Below are 7,114 nucleotides of genomic sequence, written 5' to 3'. Positions count from 1 at the left end.
GACAGCCCGCTCTGAATTAATTTATCATAAAATCGATTAAAAAAACCACCTCGAAAAGCGCAAAGTTTCTACCCAATTTATCAAAACTTTGTATTTGTACATTGTGGTAAATAAAAAAATTATATTGAAATCAACACGACAGTATGAAAATAAAATGATTTATTGATTGAAGGTTGTGAGTGTGTTCTTGCTTAATTACGCCTTTCAAATAGATGAAGGATTCACAACAACAAGCTTTTTACAAACCTGTATTTGAGGAACTTTTTAAAAAGCTTGTTTTCAATCTTTTGCAAGACGGTTGCATAAATATTATTCACGTGTATATGTGAGAGCATGGAACTACAACTCTGCATGAAGCTTGACTTGTCGTATTAGTCTTTTGCAAAGCCTGTTCGAGTGGCCTCCCTTATTGGCCACGCCCACTCGCGTATGTCAACTTGCTTTGGGTAATAGCTCATCGTTGCTTGACGCAGGTAAGATGATTCCAATATTCATTTTTTAGCTTGTAATAATCTAAACACGTTTTAACCAAATGTTCGAAAGCATAACATATTCGTATTTGCATAAGTTTTTAAGCTGTACTTATATTTTCCAGTGTAATTTATATAATTTATAAGCCGTATAAGGTATGTGTGTAGATGACTCATCTCAAGAAAGTAAACGACGAACAGGTTTTGTGAAGGATGCTCGATAAACGGAAAGGGAAATTAATGTACATATTAGCAAGACGCATTCTACATTTGATCGAATTAAGATATTGGTCGCTCGTGGTACAGTTAACGTAAAGGGAAAAATAGAATGTTGTTATGGTGGCATCTGTTTCTTACATATATAGTATTAATACAGACTAATTTAAGTAAGTTTTATAAATATATGTATGCATTTTTAATGTGGAATGTATATTCATTGATTAATTTGTGTTTTTGTGAAATTATTTTGGTAAACAAAACGTTATAAAATTCAATTAGGCTCGAACCCATTTTTTACCGACTTAGTTGCGTCTGGTGAAATTACCGTGTTTTCTGAGATCATTCGCACGTGATGCACAGTACATTCAATGCATAACAGAGCTAAATATTATTCGTTTTATCCTGTAAATGTTCTTCATTCAGCTTGTGATTGCAAAGACATTTAATTGTTGAATACACAAAATAATGTACACAAATACCAGTATTCATATTTTAGCCACATGAAGCTGTGTTCATGGTTCAGTTAACAAAGCAGTACTGTAGTTAACTGTAGGCGTACGTGACATTTGTGTATGTATGTACATGGAATGTATTGTATATGCTGTTTTATCGGGAGATTAAAGCTAGATAGTAGCTTTTCCCGTGGTGGCTAAATATGTGAATTCCTTTCATTTGTTCCATCCTCGTAAAAACCGATCGATTGCGTACTATGTGTACGACGGTAAAAAGCAGTCCAATAGCTGCAAGTTCAGTCCATATATATAGCCCAGTCTATATATAACCAATATAACCTATGCAAGTATAGTAAAAAGGATAATTTCTCACCGCTATCGTCTGGACTTCGAGTTCATCAACCATACATCTTTCCTTACTCACGGGTTAAGAATGTTGACTCGGTCGTGATGGCAACTTGTTTATTTAACAGTGAATGTACATTCCGTAATACGTGTCAACATTTTTATTGATAGAGAAGGTCTCGACGCTGATGTTTAACATAATCTTACACAAGAAACATTTCGACATATATTGACATGCGTATGAAAGGAGGGGATGTGCATGTGCGCGCGTGCGTGCATGCGCGATCGCGCGTGCGTGAGAGAGAGGTGGATGAGTACTGCGATTTTGAGCTTAAGATCATTTTTTATGCCCCTGGTATGATGGCATGTAGCAGTCGGACTGTCCGTCCGTCCGTCTGGCATTCCATTTTCGGGACCTTTCAGATAATGACCTGATATGTTGATGTGCGAGACTAACAACATTACTTTAATACAGATGAAGTGTGAGTTTCGTTCCGATCCATTGATTGTTGGCGAAGTTATGGGCCTTGGAGTTTTTCTCTATAATAACCGTTTTCTGGAGTGTTTTTTTAAACGCTGTCAGATATTTAGCTGATTTTCGTTGTTTGAGTCTTCCTACATGAGATACAGATAAGTGTGAGTTTTATTCCGGTCTATCGATTTTTGGCAAAGTTATGCTTTGGACTTAACATGTTTTCGTTTTCCGGAGTTTTTTTACGAAGCGCTTTCAGATAGTTACCTGATTTTAAGTGTGTGTGAGTCCACCTACTTGGCGAAGTTATGGGCCTTAAGGTTAGAAATGGTCTCTATAATAACCGTTTTCCAGTGGTTTTTACGAAACGCTTTCAGATATTTAGCTGAGTATTAGTATACGAGTCAACCTACATGACTTATAGATTATGTGGGAGTTTCGTTCCGGTCCATTGATTTTTGGCGAAGTTATGGGCATTGGACTTAAAAACTTGTCGTTTCGGAGTTGTTTTTTACGAAACGCTTTCAGATATTCAGCTGACTTTTGGTATTTGAGTCTACCTAGATGACTTACATATGAAGTGTGAGTTTTGTTCCGGTCAATTGATGTTTGGCTAAGTAATGTGCCTTGGGCTTAGAAATGTTCTCTATAATACATGTTTTCCGGAGGTTTTGTTTTACAAAACGTCTCAGATTTTCAGCTGATTTTGGGTGTGTTAGGTTACCTACATGACTTATAGAATGAAGTGTGAGTTTCGTTCCGGTCCATTGATTTGTTGCTAAATTTTTTGACTTGGACTTAACAATATTCTCTAGAATAGCTGTTGTGTGGCTTCAAAACGCAGTACGGAGGCGTTGTATCACAGACACAGGTCTTGCTGTTTCTGAAACGAGTCAACTTAAAGACAAATGTCCGCTAAATAAATAAATTCCTTTTTAGCCAGATTGGCTTTTAGATTTTAGAGAGGTGTGGACATAACTCAACTCAACATCTGACATGTTATTTAAGAAGACATACACGAGTTTCAGTTACGCAAATAAAAGCATACCAAACTATAATAACCACTCACTTGTTGAACGTAATATTAAAACCAAAGTTGTCTTCAGACGGTAATTATTAAACAGTTTGTAGATTAAAACAAAAACACGAAATGCTTTTATTCGACGTTATGCTCGTTGAAGGATATGATTGTATTTATCAAACTTGAATAAATAATAAAATCGTTTAGGTCACATTTCTGTTAAACCATCGAAGTATGCCACTGCATGATTCGATGTTGTCGTGTAGGCGGATAATGTGTGCGGGAATGGATCATCGTTATAGATTAAACGGGCGTTTCTACTTAAAGGGGCCTTTTTACATTTTGGTAAATTCACAAAATTAAAAGAATTGTTCAAGATTTGCAAATTTTCTTTGTACATAGTTATGATATTTGTGAGAAAACAGTAATACTGAACATTTACCATGCTTTAATTATATGCATCTTTTGACGATTTAAAAACCTGAAAAGTATAACGCGTTGTGCACAACGCGATACGATTGAATATTTGGAGAGTTCTGCTGTTGTCGTTATATTGTGTGATACTACTAGGATTGCTTATATACAGTATAAAAAACACAACTCATTTATGAACACCGATAGCCGAGTGGTTTAAGCAATAGACTTTTATTCCAGGAGTCAGTGGTTCGAGCCTAGCTGAGGGTTACTTGTTGTCTTTTTTTAATTTTATTCTTGTTTTTTTTTTGACTGGAGATATTTAAATCCAATGTTTACATTGATCGTTATAAAGCATATAATGACAAACTTCATACATGCCAAAATCTGTGAAAAGGTAATACACACATACATTAATTATTTTTGAAAGCTACTTAACAGGACCATTATACTTGTGTAACCTTTACATAAAATACATAAGTAAGAAGTAACGACATAAAAACTGGAAGTAGAACTGCTGCATATGTGTAAATAACTAAAACTTTAATGTCACTATAGATTTTACCATCAATATTGGTAGATAAAAGCTTGCATAAAGTGTAGTGTAATTACAAAAGGAGCAACAACAGAATAGTGCAGATATTCTTATATGGATGTCTAAATGTTAGTGTACAAAATATATAAATAGATTTGGAAACGCCCAAAGCCATTTGAGGAAATTCAACATTGAACAAGTTCGGCGGTCGTTAGAAATTTAAACGAACGAAGGTCCGAGCTATTTCATATGTATTGTTATTTTGTAGTATGAAATGCCGCCTGTTGATGCCCCTTTATATAGATTTATTGTGCCTTTTTTGCGTGAGCGTCACTGAGCGACATTGCTACAACGGTATATGTATTGATAGAACTGGATACGACCAATACATGCATGACACGGCTTGCAATTATTAACTATGTTGAATACATACACCATTTGGATTGGTGTTCATGTCTGGGCAGGGATGCACGACGCATGCGCACATATAAAACTTCAGTCATCAAGGCAACCAATATGTATACTACCTTGCTTCTAACAAACACAGTTGCTATATGCAGTCGATATCGTCAACATACATGGCTTTCGAGAGCGGTAACAGTAGGCTCAGTAGTTTAAAAATCTTCATTGCATCGCATTGCTACTTCGCTTACATCTGCTATTATTCAAGCACTTCCGCTTCTCATACTTATTTTATAATATCCATCATTGCTTCATTACTCACGTTCTCTCTTCCTTCGTCCCTATCATGGCCATAGGCAACAGCGACGGCATACGTTAATATTTCAATAAAAAGTTACTACCACAAACAGTTACCTACTTCGTTAAAGTCACATATACCGGTACATCTTTTCTTCAAATGCTTCGTGAATTACTTATATTTCATAATCAGCATACGAAATAATTGAATCAATCCTTTTCTACTCCAAAACATAACCAGACATTTCGCTGCTACCATCCTTATAATTACATTGCTAAGTGCAAAACTATAACACATATTTCATTTACATAGTGTGTTAGCTTTTAACTTGAATTCTTGATGCACCCAAAGCAATTCATTCAACCCCAAACAGTAATGATTCATCACCAACCACCTGCATGAAGACCTTCAAGCTCGCAAACACCTTGGCCATGTTCAAATTCACGATCAGTTGTTGTTCAGTCCACGTCCAAAAAGCAAGAATAGATATCAAGGATTACGAGAAATTTAGGATTTCGAAAAAAAGTGTCATTTATCTTAAGATTACGACCGATTTTATACATTTAAAGTAAATAGACATGAACTGCCAATATGCTCAGAAAACATGATCATATGAAAGGTACATATCATGGAAATGAATCAGAAAACTAACATAAATAATTGTTGGAAGCATGTACGCTTCTTTAAACATTGATTCTAATATCTCGTATGATCATTATGCAGACGGTCGCTTTAAGTCAGTCACTTTGCTGCTGTCATGTATGGTTGGTTTATTTGGGTGGGAAGTCCCCGAGCATGATATTGCGTAACGCGGAAGTTTCGCGTGTTTACAAGCGTAACTGGGTATAAATGCAGTACGCTAAAAGATGTACAATAAATGATGAGGAAAATTCATATGGATTCCTCACGAGACATCCTTGTTGCAGTTATCCTCATTTGGTATTATAGGTGCATGCTCCCTGTTATTGAAGGAAAAGCGTTCAATGGGATTTCATTTGACGCTTTTAACCATTCTAATTCCAAAGCATCGACGGAACAATGTAGGTCTCTAAACTAGTTTTTTTACATTTGCCAAACTTTTTTTTAGAAAAGACGCAAAGATCTACTTCGAAGTAGCTGTTATAATTATACTTATGAAAGCATTTATAACAATCGCTAAATCGCTTAACTGGCAAAATGGTTCGATGTATTAGCACAGTATGTCGTCTCATATCTTTCTTAAGATGTTCAGTTCAATCGGTCTTGTTCTACCTTATAGCTTTTAACAGTGCCATATAATTTCATTAAACAAATTGAATACAATATATGTAGAAGTTTCCTTTCATCTTGGGTGTTATAAAAACATAAACCTATCTAACTTTTTTCTTTGCGGATCAAAAGTATGTATAATGAGAGTTCATACAGTAAAGAGGAAATTACATTGATTGCACCGCCCCGAATTAAATGGCAGTTCTCGCATGTCATTAGATATTTTCAAAGTTAGTAAGCAGTGTATGGTAAATAATATTACGAAAATCTGACAAGCAGGTGAATCGCATGTATGAAGCAATCATCGGTATGATAGATTATGGCATGTTCGCGATTTTTAAAGACAATTATTGCATATTGAATACCGGTATGTGCATTATGCATTTGTATTTCGCGGACATGTATATGATGACTACTTCATTGACTGTCTTGACTTGACCAGTGGACGATCGCTCCGCTGTCCAGTTTGTCTAAGGTTATTTGTCCATGGATTTGAACGTAATCGGTTGGATTACGCAACTATGAGCTCATATTTACAACATCTGGTCAGTCTTTATGTGACCAGTCAAACACGTCACTAAGTATAACGTCATCATCGAGTCGATGATAAATCTATAGACATATGCCATGTATATCTCTATGGATAAGTCTATCCTACGGCGAATTTTAAAGATTGTGAACAGGTTCGTCTTGCGATATATATCGTGATGCATCGAATATCAAAAATGCCCCGTAAGAAATAGTTATTGTTACTTGTAATAAATCATCTATGCACCAATAATTCCTTGCGACATCATTGATATAATAATAAATATATCTTTCGGAAAATTCCGAAGATGGTCGATGTGTCAACAGCCGTGCATGACTGCATACCGTATAGCTACGTTTTCTGTTGATTCACGCTATTACAAGGATAACTGTGTGCACTATCTACGCTATAAAACAATCCCCCATATTTGGTAATACACAACACTACTTGTTTGATACGTCGTTATTCAAGCAAGCAATATATTCGCTGTATACTAAAAATATTTCCTTAAGTAGTTGAAGGCGAGGTATATGTTGCGTCGTGTGATAGACGGGTTGTATTTTTACAGGTAAGCAACTTTTGTGTATTTGTGTTCAGTTTGTTTGGGGTATTTTAAATTAATGAGTTTACTTATAAATTGTTAAGACATTGGGAGCTTTGTATTGTATGAAAAGCGACATTCATTAATGTTGTTTTACTTTACAAATCA

At 35.5% G+C, this 7,114-nt stretch overlaps 1 protein-coding gene across 2 annotated transcripts in view; it reads left to right on the top strand.

The window, feature by feature from the left end:
• Positions 1-345: 345 nt before the first annotated feature.
• Positions 346-7,114, top strand: part of LOC127865025 (gelsolin-like protein 1) — a 29,720-nt gene continuing 22,951 nt past the window's right edge. Inside the window, exon 1 of one of the 2 annotated variants that reach the window (XM_052404893.1) lies at positions 346-473. The gene's annotated coding sequence lies outside the window, so the exon portion shown is untranslated. Of the gene's footprint in view, positions 474-6,814; positions 6,974-7,114 lie in introns of those variants that run through there. The other variant, XM_052404892.1, reaches the window with a different exon arrangement.

The sequence above is a fragment of the Dreissena polymorpha genome, chromosome 1, assembly GCF_020536995.1.
Source record: "Dreissena polymorpha isolate Duluth1 chromosome 1, UMN_Dpol_1.0, whole genome shotgun sequence".
NCBI classification, from domain to species: Eukaryota; Metazoa; Mollusca; class Bivalvia; order Myida; family Dreissenidae; genus Dreissena; species Dreissena polymorpha.
The sequence above is the reverse complement of the archived record's forward strand: the minus strand, read 5'-3'. Positions and strand labels throughout refer to the sequence as shown.